At 42.4% G+C, this 17,402-nt stretch overlaps 1 long non-coding RNA gene across 2 annotated transcripts in view; it reads right to left on the reverse strand.

Moving 5' to 3' along the window:
* The window catches only part of LOC135191275 (uncharacterized), a 104,989-nt gene that overhangs the window by 32,855 nt on the left and 54,732 nt on the right, over positions 1-17,402 (reverse strand). The window contains exon 4 of one of the 2 annotated variants that reach the window (XR_010308787.1): positions 84-251. The exons of the other annotated variant lie outside the window; for it this stretch is intronic. This is a non-coding gene — a long non-coding RNA (uncharacterized LOC135191275). The remainder of the gene's footprint in view (positions 1-83; positions 252-17,402) is intronic. 2 annotated transcript variants of the gene reach the window in all.

Genomic DNA, 17,402 nt, shown 5'->3' on the forward strand with positions numbered 1-17,402 from the left:
TGTTTTTTAATCGTTGTCATTGTGCTCATGTCTCAGAGAAGGGATTTTCTGTCACATCCTGGTTGTCAGAAATCTCTAGATACCTGCAAGTCTTTTGTAGGTTGGATTGCCGTGTTGCTGTGTGTTGGCAGGGTTTATTGTGCTGGACTCTACTGACAAGTGAAGGCGAGTCTGCAGGAAGCAATTGTCTTGTTCCTGCAGCACTGGAGTTGCTGTCAGTGGTTTCTTTTCCCAGTGGCAAATGTATAAGCCTAGAAATATATGAGATGCAGACATTTACCATTTTACATATACATACCATGATGCAGAAAGGAGAGTGAACTCCAAAACTTTTCCCTCTGATCCTACTCTTTGTAAATTGGATAGTACAGACTTCTGATTTCCATGTGAACTTAGGCAGGTACCTGCCTCTTTCACTGTCAGAGAGCAGTACTTTATGACTAACTTAGTTACATGACTGACACAGAATGTTTGCCAGTTTTTATAAGGAAGTTAAAAATAGTTCTTCAGTTAAACTAGTGCAGCTGGAAACTAACTGTCATCTCTAGTTTACCATTTATGTAGCAAAGCTCTAAGTCAGTTACCACAGAAGTCAGGAGGAAGCATTCTGGGTAAGTTCATGATGTACCTAACCTTAATACATTAATTTCTGCATTTCTCCCACTTGCATTCCCTTTAAAAAAATCATATAATGGAGGCAAATGTGACAACAAATGACAAAAAGAATTACAAAAGATAAGGAATGTCTTCCCCATAAAGAGAGATTAAATAGGACTCTCTTCCACTCTTTACCCTCAGAAATAAATACTCAAGGGAGAGTATTACAATAAATGATAACACTGCTTCATGTAATATTTTAGAAAGTCTCCACTCTGCAAAATTTGCTGACTACAAGAACGAAATAAAGCATGCAATACCTGATCATCTGATCTAAAAATCAAAATACATCCATTTAAGTTCAAAAACCCCTCATTACTGATGGATGATTCACAGACTGCATTGGGTTGAAAGAAAGCCTCAAAAGTCATCTTGTCCTGTCCTGCACTGGACAGGGTCACCTTCAACTAGATAAGGCTGCCCAGGGTCGCATTTAGTCTAATTTTGAATGTCTCCAGGGACAAGTCTTCAACCACATTCCTGTGCAAAATGTTCCGGTGTTTTACCACTCTCGTTGTTAAGAACTTCATCCATATGCCCAATGTATATCTACCCTGGTCCAGATTCAAACCATTTCTCCTTGTCCTACTACTATAAACCCTACTAAACAGTTCTTTCCCAGCCCTCCTGTAGGTCCCCTTCAGAAATTCAAATGTAGCTGTAAGGTCTCCTCAAAAATTTGTGAAAGAAAAATCCATTACAGTCAGGCATTGTTATGTCAGGAGGCTGGCTTCATAGGAGGTGTCTCCTATGCCTATACCACATAGCAGCATCACATAACAGTGCTATGGATCACATCATCAACAATGTACAGAGTCTCCCAGAGACAGGATACCTCTGGTCTACCATTGTCAAGATCTTGAAATACTTTCTGCAAACTTGATTTAGGTAGCACTTGCCCTGATCAGAAATTGGGTCTCCCAGTAGCAGGAAGAGAAATATTTATACCCACCCTCAAACAGTGTCAACTGCAGAGAGATTTGCAGAGGCTTTCCAGGCACAGGGAAGCTGCCTATACATCATGCATACAGCAGGTTCCATGTGCTCAGGACATATCAGAGTTGCCACGTGATGCTTTCAGTATCTCAAGCAAACCTACCGTACTGAAGTTTACAATATAACATAGGTGCTCTTGGAGCTCAAATGCACTTTTCTGTCACAGTTTATAATGTCAGCCACTAACTTGCCATGCTGCATAGGGAATGTGTTCATTTATGTCATGTCTTCCAAGACTTCAGAAGCAAAATTCTCAGCAAAGTTCGCTCCACCTAAATGGCACTTAGGTGAACTTCAGTGACAAAGTCAAAAAATCCCAGCAACCTGATTTATGGACTGTACTGTGGTGTCTGTTACCAGAGATTGGCCAGAAGAAGTTTGCGTACACACTTCTTGCAGCAGCTGCTGCTGCACCCATTCATTAGTATTTCCTCAGCTGTGCTTTTCCTGCAGGACTACTAGTGACAGCTCCTGTTTGAGCTCTTTTGCCACATTGAACTGCAGCTTAGGTTTTCCTTTTCTGTTTAGTTCTCAAAATGAAGGTGCCAGGGAGTGGTTTTCCCTCAGGAAATTTCAGTTTCCTCAGGAATTGTGCATTGATATCCATAACGTGATTATGAATGGCAAGTGTGATGCCAGTGATTAAAAAAAATAAATAATGCTTGCACCATATAGGCATTGCCTGTCATTCCCACCTGGAACTGTCAGCTGTGGTAATATGCATTATTCCAGCCTCCTCACGAAGTGGCTGAGAAATTTTTACTCTCCAGCAAAATGATTGGTTTCAAAGAGTGATTGCAGCAGGCACACATGTATGCACACAAACACATGCACATGGAATATGTTTTTTTTATTAATGTAAAACATTTATAGAGATTTTATAAAGTAATGGGTATATTCAATTTTAGTTATATAAACACATGCATTTAATGCAGGATGCAATAGTCATTGGTATGTGTAAATAGTACCCTTTTACTGTGTGCATTTATATTTTTGTATTATATAATACAATCTCTTGTTTATATATAGTTTATATATAGATAAGATACACATGGTTAAGAACATATATAGACATATACAGATAAGATACACATGGATAAGAACACATGGATGAAGGTGTCGTGGAGGTCTTGTAGCCCCAAAAAGAGGCTTATTTATGCCTTGCCTTGCCTGGACATGTTTTTCTGCCAGGACCCCTGGTTGTAAACAGGTTGTGTAAGCCCCACACACCCAGCTCGTGTCTCCCTGGGGTAAACCCATGTGATCCCCATATTTGGGAAAGTCCAGGCAAGAACCTTCTGCCCACTATGGTAAAGTTTGGCTAATTGCCAACCTGATTGGTCATTCCAGTGGCCAAAGGGACCATTAATCTCAGCCCACATTCAATAAATAGGGGTGCACAGGTAAGCAACGTGCTCAGCTCAGCTTGCAGCTCACCTGCATGGCTCAAACCCCTGCACGGCTCTGACCCTCACTTGCAGCGCTCAGCTCAGACCCTCAGGCATAGACCCTGCATAGCTCAGCCACTCAGACCCCACACTCAGATGCCATTGCAGAGCTGTGATGCTCCGAGACTCTGACCCTCATGCTCTGACCCTCATTCGCAGCTCATCTGCCTGCGTACCTTTCTTGCAGAGGTCATTTAAGCCTGCACATAATATATATATAAGGAGCCTATAGCCTCCAGCCAGCTGTGCACATCTGCACGCTACCATGCTATCAGGACCAGATCCTTCATTGCCTTTACCTATGGAGCTCAGACTCCCAGCAGCCGCGCACACGTTGCATGCCTGCTGCCTATCATTGCCTGGTAAAAGCCACAGCTGCTGAGATAACCAGGAAGCAGACTCTGGATTGTCTGCACACACACACAGCCTGCTAGCCGTGACAACCGTGCCAGAGACAGCATGATATTCTCCTGCTACACCTCAAATCCTGCCAGGTGAGAATTCCTGGACACAGCATCCAGAAGAAGCCAGCAGCACCAAAGGCAGAGATCGTTCCTCACCAGGAGAACATGGTTAGAGAAAACCTATTTCCCCACAAACTGGGAAGATTCCAGCCTCAGAGTCCACAGGCAGAGACCCTGGAGAACTGGACATTAGACACAGGCTGTGACGCATCCGTGGAATGTGATTAATAACTGATGAGAGTTGTGAGTAAAGGCTTTAATACCCCTGTAAATATCTGTTGCCTCTGCCATAGGACAGAATCAGTTCCAGCCCATTCTGTGGGCAAATAGCATAAAGACCTCAAGCAGCATTAAGCCACGGGGAAAACTCCTCTCTCTGTTTATAGTTTGAATGTTTGCTAGTTAATTAACAAATTCCTGTGCATATTTTATCCTAAATTGTTTTCATAACTGTGTACCAAACTTTAATATTAATATACAGTGATTGGGGGTGGTGAGAGTTCAGAATGCTGAATTTAATAAATCTATATTTTTAAATAAAATTATATCACCCCAATTAATTTCTCCCCTCAACCAAATAGGCTTAGGTATTGAGAATCCCCCTCCACAACAGAAGGTAAGCAGAATTCAAGGTGTATTTTCTTGGAAGGAATCACAACAACCAGATCTATAACCCAAATCTGAGAATGCACCTCTCATAGGAATGCATCCTCTAATTTGCCCTGATGAGATCACACCTGCGATACTGTGTCCAGTTTTGGGCTCCCCAGTTCAGGAGGGACAGGCACCTGCTGGAAAGAGTCCAGCAGAGAGCCACAAGGATGACAGGGTGTTGTGGAGGCAGGGAATTAATGCGGCCAAGTCAGGAATTTATAGAAAAACAGTTATTTTATTTTCCTGAAAGCCCACCCTCAAAACTATATACAGAAATTAATTTAGTTTTAATTAGCAGATTCAGTTAGGTTGAGAAGATCTACAAGGATACCATAGGTAATTTGACTACTTTGGAAGTCAGAAGTTGGAAAAGGCCAAGCTATTAAATAATAGCATTCCCCGCTAATAATCTCACTGGGCCAAAGTTACTCACAGGTGAGTCAGGCTGGCTGAAAAGAAGGGCGGTCTAGCTGCTTGTCTCCTCGCTCTCTTTCAGAGGCCATCCAAGGGTTGTTAAGGCCTATTTAGCCTGCATAAAGGGTGCTTAAGGTGAGAAGCAGTCCTTTGGAGCAGGGGCTCCTTCTCCAGAATCTATCCAGGTGGGGGAGAACTCTAAGGTGGGGGAGAACTCTAAGGCAGGGACCCCAAGGCGGGAAGTCCCCCAATATTTATACTCTTCCTAGACAAAGAGCAGAGTTACCACTTCCTAGGCGTGAAGACCACAGCCAATCCCCAGCCCGATTCCAGTGCAGGCACTGCACGGGGCACCCCTTGTGCCGGAAAGGCCCTTTGCTCCCCCTCTTCATGCCTGCAGGGCAGGGGGGGGGAACAGGTCTTTTCGTGCCTTTTCCTCTCCCATTCGAACCACAGAGGGAGAGGAATTCAGGGGTATACAGGACTCCTCTATGAAGAGAGACTGAGAAACCTGGGGCTGACTGGTCTAGAGAAGAGAAGATTGAGAGAAGAACTCATCAATGTATACAAATATCTGAGGGGCGGGTGTTGAGTGGATGGAGCTAATCTCTTTTCACTGGTCAGCAGCAATAGGACAAGGAGCAATGGCTACAAATTGGAACATAGAAGGTTCCACCTTGACATAAGGAGAAACTTCTTTACACTGAGGGTGACAGAGCACTGAAACAGGCTGCCCAGAGAGGCTGTGGAGTCTCCTTCTCTGGAGACTTTCAAAACCCACCTGGATGCATTCCTATGCGAACTACTCTAGGTGATCCTGTCTTGACAGAGGGGTTGGACTCAATCTCTGAAGGTCCCTTCCAACCTCTAAAGTTCTGTGATTCTATGTGCTTAAAGTCAAGAAGATGGGTTTGATACACTCTACTGGAGTCCAAAATGAGCAAACTGGTGGTATTCAGAGCTGTGCACCACAGGGTGACTTCAGCTCCTGGGACCACCAGCTTCAATGGCTGCTCTCAGCTTGGCCTTTCTGTCCTGGTCTACTGCAGGATGTGAGGTACCAGCACAGTCATCCCTCTAAAATAACTTGTGTTTGAAAAGCAGCAAGTAAGTGCATTAAGAAATAGAAAAGTTAAAAGGTAGTTCTCTAGAAGTCCATGCTTCAGCACTTCTATTTTATTTTATATCAGTATGCTGCACTATCAGGAATTCTCCCTCCTAGGAACCCTCACCCTGGAGGCTGGAAAACAACAGCCATGGCAGCTGCTTCTCTCTGCACTACTGGTCTGTCAGATACTCTTCTGCAACTACCATCACCTGGTTTTGGCTGCTCATTAGCAAAATGGCCCCAAACGGTGGGAAAGCAGCAGGCTTAGTCAGTGATTATGTGCCCTCAAGGGCTTGTGACAAATGACGCTGCCAGCATTTGGGCCACGTGAGACCTCTCTCCCTGGTCCTCAGACATTTTAAGAGAGTCTTTTACATTGAGTGAAGGTATGAAGTTAAAAGCTAATCAGCTACCCAGGGAATGAGGGAATTTGGCTGTTTAACAAAGAAGAGCTGTCTGCTGTCGGACACAGTCCAAGACTTCTCAAAAGCACAACAAAGGTGCTGCTTTATTCCCACATGAGTGCTTGTGGACACGGGCCTTCACTCTTCAGTGGCTCCCGGCACCCCTGGGCAAGGCAGCTCATTTTGGTCCAGCTCAGACCAGCCCTGTATGTCCCTCTGGAGCACTCAAACATAACTTTCAGTCTGCTTCTTGTTAAATGAGTTGTGGCAATTAGTCATGGGACAAAGTGAAAAGGAGAGCTCGAGACTCAAGGAGCATCCTACCTGGTGAGTCGCCAACACTGGCTGCAAAAGGGTATTTTTTTGGCCACTGTCACACAGTGCGAGGTGAACCTACTGCTTAAAATAGATTTGGAAGGCTGGAAAAAGTAGCCAGGCCATGAGGGTGCCTGCAGATTAAAAGGCACCTGTTTGAGGTAACAGTTTCACAGAGCCAGGATAAGTATTCAGAAAGATCTTCATGGCTGGAGAACAAACAATTTTATCACCTTCTCTGATTTTTTTTGAGATTTTGCTTTTTTTTTTTTTTTTTAAATGTAAATTCATTCTCCTTTTTGCCTAAGGCACTTTTAAGAGAAATGATCAGAGCCATGTTTGTCTTCCTGATAAACTGGTCACACTCTGAATTTTATCATTAAGAAAAGAAAAAATACTAAAATAAAAATAAAATACATTCAAAACAACAGCAAAAATTAAGCAACTAGAAATACACACTTGCATTTTAGAATTTCCATAAAATGTTAAAGTACTGGGGAAAAAATACACTACAACTGGACAGCTTTTCAGGGTCTGGTAAAATCAGCCCTTATGCCATCAGTGAATTGCATTGCAAAAATAGGGAAAACAAACATCCTTCAGTGTTAACACAGTCATGAACAGAAGAGATGTATAAAATTAGATATGACCTGGGCTTAGCCATTTTCTTCTTCATTGTGCACCCTTTTGTCTTTATTACCATCTTGGTTTCCTTTTGTTGTAGCTCTCTCCTACATTTCTTTTACTATACTTTTCCTTTTTTTTTTTTCTGCAAGCAAGTGCTGAAAACGTGCCACCTTCTGTTCTTTTTGGCTATTACACAGGCCCAAGAAAACCTCTGTAGACCTCCATAAACTAGGAACTTATCTGAGCATGGATATGTACATATGCATGTGAGCCTTTTTATGCATGCATTTCTTAAATCCCTCTGACCTATCAAAATCTCTTTAATTACAAAATTTTCTTTAGCTAATTGCTCTTTCTTGCATTCCAACTGATACCTTTCCAAGGAAACTTGAAATCAGACCAATTCCAATGCCTGTGGCTGGAAAGTAAAGGGAGAAGTGGAGGGTGTGACACTTAATCCAGTCTCTCTCTAATTACCACTGGATGAAAAAATCTGTGTTGTTTTATTTGTCTTCTTACCCTAAGCTTCTTCCATGAGTACATCCACAAGTATACATTTCAAAGCTGCTCTGGGGAACAGCTCCTTCTGTGTCCTTTCGAGGGTATAGGAATGCTGAAAAGCTTGTGCCAGGGCAGCCTGGTCATCTTCACTTGCACACTAGCACAAAAAGCAGTGGGATGGGGAGATAAAAGCACACCTTCAGTCTCAAAAATCTGCTTTTGTGTTTCATGACTTTTAACCTGAGTTCTGGTGCTCATTGTTTCTTCCCCCTGCACCCTCATCTCCACTTTTTCTCTCACCCCAAACCAACCAAAAAACAATGGAAGAAAAACCCAAACTCAGACATACAAAATAAATCAAAGGAAACAAACAAACAAACAAACAAACAAAACCAAAACAAAACAATCCACAAGGGGCTTTTTTACGCCACTCTTCCTCCACAAGTTTATTCTAGTATCTTAGTCTTCTGTTATGCCAACTAAAGCACATTGTGATGCTAACAAGCATATTCCTCTAGAAATATTTTCCTATCTGTACTTCCTCTACTGCCATTTAAGGAGTTTACATAACTACAGATCAGCCTCGGCTTTGGTGAGACTTGATTCACTTTTCCAAACCTCAAGGTGTAAGAAGTGCTTTATTTTCTTTTCTCTAACCAGTAACAAGTTGTTACTTCTTTATAACAACCTGCAGCTGTGTTTAAGGGTCTTAGCTTCTTTTCACTGAGGACATTGCAGTGGATACCCATGTAGTCAGGATATAGTTCTGTGTTAGGTGATTGAGTTTAAGAGTGACCCATCAGTGAGGGCAGGAGGACATAGCCACAAAACCAGTGTTTGTGGGTCACCTTTGCAGGCAGACAGAGAAGTGGTCAGGATACATTTCTCAGGGCTGCAGAAAAAGAAGGCGTGCCTTTTTTTCTTTATCTGCATTCACATGAGGAGTGTTTTCCTAAGCTCGTAGTTGCATTCTTCTGTATTTTATACACATTATCTTGTTTTTCTATGACCTTGGACTGCAGTGTGTAGGTGATCCTGCCTGTTTGACTCCTCAGAGAGGGAACTTTCAGATATCTGAGTTACAGATAGTGTTATTTGTTCCTTAAGAGCACTATAAATACAATTAAGCTGCACATTATTTCAACTATATCCCCCACAGCAGAAGAGCCATCTGCAGACTGTAAAGAGAAATAAGTGGTAAGGGTAAAATAAACACAACTTAGGAGGTGTATTTTTCCCCCTAATTTCTTTTGACCTTTTCAGTAGGTTAACAGAGAAGCCAAAGACTCACTCTGCTGACTCCTACGAGCCAGAAAGGTGTTAGCATTCCTAAATGGTTGGTCTTACATCACAATATCTTAAAGCACTTTAATTCATATTAGAAGTGAAGCTAGGACTCTGCCTACTGTGAAATATGGAGAGTTTAGTGATTATTTAAAATAATCATTCCCCCTCCCTTCCAGTCCTCTAGGCAGAATTCAGCTGGAACAGAGAATAGGGCCCCACATTTTCAAGGCATATGTTTCTCCCAGATAAGCTCTTGAGTCATAGGGAGTGGGAAGAGAGTGTTGCAGTAAATCAGAGTCTGTAACACATGGAGTGGGGTCAGGCCTCTGCAATAATCACTTCAGAAAGGATGCCAATGAGATATGCCTTGCTCTTGGCAGTAAACTGCAGTGGTCAGCACAAAGCATTTCATCTTGGCTTCCAGGCTCTAATGCCAGGAGGCTGATGAAGACAGGCAGAGCAAGGTGTTCATGACTAGCTCTGAACTGTTCAGCCAAAGGAGAATGCACTAACTTTATTAAAACTTCTCCTTAAAATATGGCTTGACAAGCACTGCTTTTACTGGTGTGTTTTCTTGCAAAATGGTAGACTGGATAGCAGGCTAAAAGCTGAATAGAAACTTGAATTTGTATCCAGGTGAGCTGGTTTAAAGAGATTTGAGTAAAAGGTGTAATGTCAAGAGGTGAGTGGCTCTCAGTATTTCAAGGTGAATGCCACCAGAGATGTCTCAGAAGAAAACACATTTGATTCTGAACTGCTAGTTCAGAGCTGATCACCTGGGACATTTAGGGAGGATATTTTATACTTCTTTTTCTTTTTTTATTTAGACACAAGTGTTTAAGCACTCTTTAGTGCAGATTTGGATAGGTGACTCCACTAAGACAACTCAAATCACTTTAAAACCCACTAGCTCTGGGGACTGTGCTGCTGTTCAGATACACAGCTCATGTTCAAGTAGCCTGCACCGTGGAGAGACACCGGCATGCGTGCGAATCCGGAGATGGTGCCTCATTACTCCTAGTACCTGTCTGGGAGGAAGAAGAGAGTTTCTGAAAGCAAGAGTGACAGTTTCCAGTCCTTCACAGCTTGCTTCCGTGAAGGTGTGCAGAGCTCCCGCTGGGGGGCACCAGAACTCTGCAAGTGCGCCTCTCCCATCACTAGGCTAAGTGATGCTTTCCAAACAGACATAGCAAGACCATGGAAGCAAAAAGACAGACATTACAGATGTGAAAGCTGCTCCTGAAGATGTGGCATGCTGTCACAGGTACTATTTCCAACAGGTCATGTGATTTTTTTTTATGCTCATTCAGGAGTGTGTTACTGTTGTGGAGGCAGGGAATTAATGTGGCCAAGTCGGGAATTTATAGAAAAATAGAGTTATTTTATTTTCCTGAAAACCCTCCCCCAAACTATATACAGAAATTAATTTAGTTTTAATTACCAGATTCAGCTCGTTTGAGAAAATCTACAGGATGCCATAGATAATTTGACTATTTTGGAAGTCAGAAGTTGGAAAAGGCTTGTTGAGCTATTAAATTACAGCGTTTTTTCGCAATAATAAAGCTGAGCCAAACAACTCACAGTCTGGCTGGCTGAAAAGGGTGGTCCAGCTGCCTGTCGCTGGGATTCTTTTTCAGAAGCCGTAGGAGAGTCTTAAGACCCTAGTAGTTGCTAATGGGTGAAGCCCTCCTTTGGAGCAGAGCACCCGGCTCCTTCTGTAGAATCTATCCAGGCAGTGGGGGGGGGGGGGGAGTCTCAGGCAGGCATGATCTCTAAGGTGGGAACCCCAAGAGTGGGAAGTCCCCCGATATTTATACCCTTCCTAGACAAAGAGCAGAGTTACCACTTCCTAGGTGTGAAGACCACAGCCAATTACAGCCCGATTCCAGCGCGGGCACTGCACAGAGCACCTCTCATGCCAGAAGGGCCCCTTGCTCTCTCCCCTTCACTCCTGCAGGGCAGGGGGGGAAACAAGTCTCTTTGTGCCTTTCCCTCTCCCATTCAAACCACAGAGGGAGACGAATTCAGGGGTATACAGGACTCCAGGACAGTTACCAAGACAGGTAATGTGGCTGATATTTCCAAATAATGTCTTGGAGGATAATCATAGACTTATAGAATCAACCAGGTTGGAAGAGACCTCCAAGATCATCCAGTCCAACCTATCTCACAGCCCTATCCAATCAACTAGACCATGGCACTAAGTGCCTCATCCAGTCTTTTCTTGAACACCTTCAGGGACTGTAACTCCACCACCTCCCTGGGCAGCCCATTCCAATGGCAAATCACTCTCTCTGGCAACAGCTTCCTCCTAACATCCAGCCTAGACCTCCCCCGGCACAACTTGAGACTGTGTCCCCTCGTTCTATTGCTGGTTGCTTGGCAGAAGAGACCAACCCCCATCTGGCTACTGACTTCCTTCAGGTAGTTGTAGACAGCAATGAGGTCACCCCAGAGTCTCTTCTTTTCCAGGCTAAACAACCCCAGCTCCATCAGCCTCTCCTCATAGGGTCTGTGTTCCAGGCCTCTCACCAGCTTCGTCACCCTTCTCTGGACACCTTCCAGTATCTCAACATCTCTCTTGAATTGAGGAGCCCAGAACTGGACACAGAAGTGGAATGCACATTTTGTAACCATAGAAGAAAGTAAAAAACCCTTTTTTTTTCAAACTGTATTATTCCAAAACTCCCTTGGTGCTGTCTCAAGCTACAGCAATAGCTGTATACAGATGCTGGAGGTTTAGCATTGTCGTGTTTTTCAAAGAGCTGACAGAATGAAGCTCTCAGATGAATTGGAAAGAAAACAGAATTATATTTGAAAAGAGAGATACAGAAAGAAATGACAAAGCAGATCCAAAATCCATAGCAAACCCCCTGAATTTTCCCCCAACCCAAAACTAAATCTATAATCCTCAGTGCTCCAATCCTTGCCCCCTGCTCCAACACCTCTTCCATCCATAGGCCTAAGCACAAGCCTCTGGAGGCCCCAAAACAGTCCTACTGCTTACATGTTTGTCCTGATAAACTAGCTCTTGCCCAACACAGGGCTGGAGGGAAAGGAAAGGAGAGTGAGCTGGCCTCACCGGAAGGTTATAAAGACATAGCAGAATTATGGGATTGAATAACAATTTTCTAGTCCCTAGAGGATTTTTAACCCTATAGTTCCCAACCTGGGACAATCAGATTCTGTCTGCATGATTCTATCTTATAGTAATATACTACATGTGACCCAGGTCAAAGGCATTGATGCTGCCACAGTGAGTCAATGATTTTTTGATATCTCAGTGGAGAATGTACGAAGCAAACCTACATCAGATATTTATGGAAGTAAATGCTGTTAATATCCACCTCCCTAGAAATATAAATGAGGCTTGCTGCCTAACTGTACACCTGCAATGAACTTACTGAAGCCAACAAGCTTTTCACTGCAGTCACCGAAGAAAGGGGAGTTGTTCAGAAATGTAACATTGCATTTAGTATTCCATTGGATTACATTATGTTACAGTTCTTAATTTAAAAGCCTGTGAAATGTGACCCAGCACCAACCTTACTTCAGAAACTGCTGCTGGTGGCAGTAAGAAACATCTTGTCAGGTGGAGCATTAGCAGACCAAGTCCGAGATGCATGATAGGGATCAGCTTTGGCACTCTCATGCTGTGTGTAACCTTGAAAAGGAGCCAGTCTTGCTGTTTGATTCTCAGAGGCCGGTGGGCTTTAAATGCAGGACTAGATGTTGTTCAAGCCGAGGAAGAGCATAAGCCAGTAGGGAACTAGTTCTCAGCTATGGCTTTCTATCTGAGACTTAGAGCGCCATGGGCACTGGATTTTTCAGATCTGCTTTTTGTTTCTTTTAGATCACCAAGCCTGAGATAGACACAGAAATAAAAAATCTCTACACTTGTTCTTAATGACACCACTGAGATAGCAATGCAACTAGAAATGCTACTTGAATACCATTTAAAAAGTGGAAAAGATATAAGGGAATAATATGTGACTACATGATTGAATCGTGTCCAGAGAAGGGTGACGAAGCTGGTGAGAGGCCTGGAACACAGTCCTGTGAGGAGAGGCTGAGGGAGCTGGGATTGCTAGGAGGAAGTTCTTCACAGAGAGAGTGATTTGCCATTGGAATGGGCTGCCCAGGGAGGCAGTAGAGTCACCGTCCCTGAAGGTGTTCAAGAAAAGACTGGATGAGGCACTTAGTGCCATGGTCTAGTTGATTGGGTAGGGCTGAGTGATAGGTTGGACTGAATGATCTTGGAGGTCTCTTCCAACCTGGTTGATTCTATGATTCCATGATTCTAACCTAATTGCCATCAGCAGGGCTTTGGGGACATCCAGTCAGTCTGCTTCTGAAGGCATCAATAGTCCTGTCTGTACCCAAGATATGGGAAGGGTATCTGAGCTGTCTTCATCATTTTGCTGAAGGTCATTTTCTGCAAAACTGGGCATTGTTCATCCATATAGCTGCCCAAGTAACTGATGGCTGTAAAAATGGTCAGAACTCTGTGGATACATTTTTGCAGAAAGAAGAGTTTGGCATGCATCACCTGAATAACTGTCCCACTGAGCTGCTGCTAAACTCATCCAGGTCTTACTCCTCTACAAAAGGACAAGAAAGTGCTCTGCCTACTTCCTGGGGAGATAATGAAACTCCTGACACTGAAACGTGGTGTATGTGAGCAGATTCTCTTTTCCAGTAAAAACAAAACTCTCCTGACACTCATATCCTGTCTCCTTTCCCCTTTTCTCTTTGAATTTCATTCTTGAACACTGAAAACAAGGCATCAGAAAAAGTAGGACATCTTCTGATCTGCTGGGGGAGCTGACTTAAACATGCTCAAGTGTGACCAGGGTCAGAGCAGAGCCTTCTCTCAGGTTTAGGAAGCTTTCTTGTGTCTCATGTTTCTCTGCATTACTGGGCAAAGTGCATGTTTTAGATTTAATTTGCAGATGAAAGCAAGGAAAGGTAAGGTACCAGTGGCAGACAGGCACATGGCTAGCTCTGGTTGTACATGGTGTGTGATCCTCCACACTCAGGCAAAGTGGGACATGGTGGTACTGGTTAACAGCCAACTGAACATGACCCAGCAGTGTGCATAGGTGGCCAAGAAGGCCAATGGTATCCTGGTCTGTATCAGGAATAGTGTGGCCAGCAGGTCCAGGAAAGTCGTTCTGCCCATGTACTCAGCACTGGTTATGCCACACCTTGAGTACTGTGTCCAGTTCTGTCCCACTCAGTTTAAGAAAGATGTTGAACATGTCCAGAGAAGGGCAACAAGGCTGGTGAGGGGTCTGGAGCACAGCCCTATGAGGAGAGACTGAGGGAGCTGGGATTGTTCAGCCTGGAGAAGAGGAGGCTCAGGGGGAGACCTTACTGCTGTTTACAACTACCTGAAAGGAAGTTGTAGCCAGGTGGGGTTTGTCTGTTCTCCACAGTAAGCAGCAACAGCACCAGAGGACACAGTCTCAAGCTGTGTTAGGGCAAGTTTAAGCTAGATGTTAGGAAGTTCTTCCCAGAAAGAGTGATTTGCCATTGGAATGGGCTACCTAGGGAGGTGGTGGAGTCACCATCCCTGGAAGTGTTTAAAAGGAGACTGGATGAGGCACCTAGTGACATGGTTTACTTGATTAGAAGGGTTAGGTGATCGGTTGGATCCGATGATCTCAAAGGTATTTTCCAACTTGGTTAACTCTGTGATTCTGTGAAATGCAAAGATTGAGTGTCAGTAATAGCTACAAAGTACTTCTTTCCATTTTGCCTCGATGAAATGCTGGGTTTTCCTTAATTTAATTATATGCTTTATGTTCATTACAGTCTAGAAGAATGGAGAAGTCAACAAAGATGAAAATATTTGCAATATGTTAGGTTTTGGAGGTAATCTTTATTGGGCCTTGAGCAAACTGGTCTGGTGGGAGGTATCCCAACCCAAACCACCCTGATTCTATGATTTATTACAGTTGGTAGCAAAGAAAAATAGGGTTACCCTCATTGTTTTGTAATGAAATTGAAAGAAAAGAAAAAGAAACCCACAAAGTATGGAACTGAGACTAAGATCCTAGACAAAGTGTCAGGATGTTTGGGTGCAATGTCAGAATTCCAGGTACCCTGTACTATTTTAGGCCAAGTTGTTTTCTTCCTCATTTTTATCATTTCTTTGATTTCATGTGGAGTGAAGGAGCAACATGCATGCTCAGACATCTCCCCTCCTGGCTATGAACTGTACAATGCCTTTCCCTGAGCAAGGCTCTAGTTGGTATATTTTTTAAATTTGGCCTTCATCTCTTAGAGATGCCAGAAGCCCTGAGTTTATGAATTAAATAGTAAGAAAAAAAAAAACAAAAACAAAATCAGGATGCTTTATTACAGCAGGGTAAAATACTGTGTCAGTAGTATAATGCAATTACTGCTTGGCCTAAAAAAACCTCATACTGTCTTATGTAGGTTACTTTTGCAACATTTTACATTCCTAGAAGCAGTGTTGGGTTTCTACAATTTTCACAAAGCTTTTTTTTTTTTTTTTACTGTGACATTAAACTGAGAAAAATCACAGAATTGAGCCTACCCATCTGGAAAAATGAAAGAGAAACCCATGAGAAAAACTACAGTTGGTTTCCTAATTTCCCCAAAATCCAGGCTCATCAATGAAAACAGAAATCATCTTTGAAATAGAAGATTTTTTTCCCCCAGTGGACACAAGTAGGAGCACTAAATGCAGACCACTTAACGAAAATATAGGGGAAAAAATAGCAGTTTTTCTTGGCAAAAGTTACTAGAACCTGGATTAACTTTTGAATTCATGACCTACATTATGACAAAGAAGAAAAAAAAAATACAAATTAAATTTACATTTCCAATAGAAGTAGATGCCAAAGAGAAGTTATCTTGCTGTTAAGAGGAACTTTTCAAATTAGATCCACATTTCATGGTCTGCTCTTGAAAAAGGATTTCAGAATCTAATTTTCTGAAATGTCAGAAGTGAAATATTGCCTTTTGTCTAGTCACAATTCCCTGTATCTAGGCAAAGTGGATACCACCGCAGGGCTTATTTGTGAAATGTGCTTTGTGAAGTTGTCCTTCGTACCCTTCTGCTAGGCAGAGGTGAAAAAGTGCAGGAGGAAAGTGAAAGATGAGTTTGGTCTTGCTACTATTTGGGCAAGTTATGGGGAAGAAGCCTTTTGGAAGCACTTCAAGACAAAGAACAGAAAAACTACTTCTGTTACTCAAAACACTGTGAAAGCCTACAAAGTTCAATTGAAACTACCAAAAGGAGAGACAGTATGTATTCAAAATAAAGCAAGTCAGTCTTCCTGAGTTCAGGGTTCAAAAGTTACTTCTTACACATACATCAGTCCTAGCCTGTGCTTTCCACCTGATCTGCTATGGGTCAGCTCAGCGATCAATAGCATACCTGGTGAAAAATGGATGACCAGTAAATAGAGAAGGACTTTGCCTTCAGAAACATAACAGGAACATAAGTTATTTTGAGTTTTCTGTGTTCTCTCCTCCTTGCACGTGCTCAAGACTTTAACTTAGAGAATTTTAATTTTAAAAAAAATCATTGTGTTATATTTTATTGTGGCTTGGGATGTGAATATTTTTAATTTGCTAGAAATCACAATTCCAGCCAGCCTGAAGAATCTGCAATAGTAGAGAACTGATGCAATGATCATTTTACACAAACTCAAAGACAGACAAATGAAGCATAAGAAAAACTAAGTTTAGTTACATAAATGGTTATATACACATCAGATCTTTTGTGTTTGTAAGACAGAGTGAAGAAAATACCTATTTATTTACAGATACTGGTCTATATTTTGGTGGGAAAAATAATTTTATTGAGTCAGAACCTCTCCTTAAGTTCAAGTATAAAATGATTATGCAATATACTGCTATAGATAGCCATTGCATGCACACATTTACACTTCACAAAGAAGCAGAAGTGTTTGAATCCAATTAAAAACAAGTGAAGGCAAAAATTGGATTTTGTGAGGTCCCCTTTGAAAAGATATATGTGAAATTGTGCTACTGTGGGTTCACACATGGCTATTAGCATAGCTGTGCAAACAGAACTCAGTCCCCTGACATACAAGGCAGTTCAGATAATGGAAAGCTTCTCTCCTCCTCTGATAAAGATTGGCATAACAGGAAGATTTTGGTGTGACACTATAGTGCAGAGATACTTGCCCTGTGACTTCAGGAGGAGGAAATCCATGATGGTTGTATTGCAGTCTTATGCAAATTGTTTACTTTTTAGCTAGGATGACTCCACTGGTGTTTCTATAGGAAAGGACAGTCACCTTCCGGATGTTAATTGGTGGTGGTGGTGGGTTTTGCTCATTGGTTGGATTTGGATTTTGTTTGATTTTTTTTTGTGTGTGTTTTTTTTTTTTTTTTCTGGAGTGAAAATAAAAGACCCAATCATACTCATTTCTTGTTCTGATTTACTGACTGAGATTGCTCAAAGATTGCATCAAATCCTTACTTTGGACAGCAACCATGTAAGATCTAGAAGCCTTTGACAATA

The sequence above is a fragment of the Pogoniulus pusillus genome, chromosome 3 (genome assembly GCF_015220805.1).
Source record: "Pogoniulus pusillus isolate bPogPus1 chromosome 3, bPogPus1.pri, whole genome shotgun sequence".
In the NCBI taxonomy this organism is placed as follows: Eukaryota; Metazoa; Chordata; class Aves; order Piciformes; family Lybiidae; genus Pogoniulus; species Pogoniulus pusillus.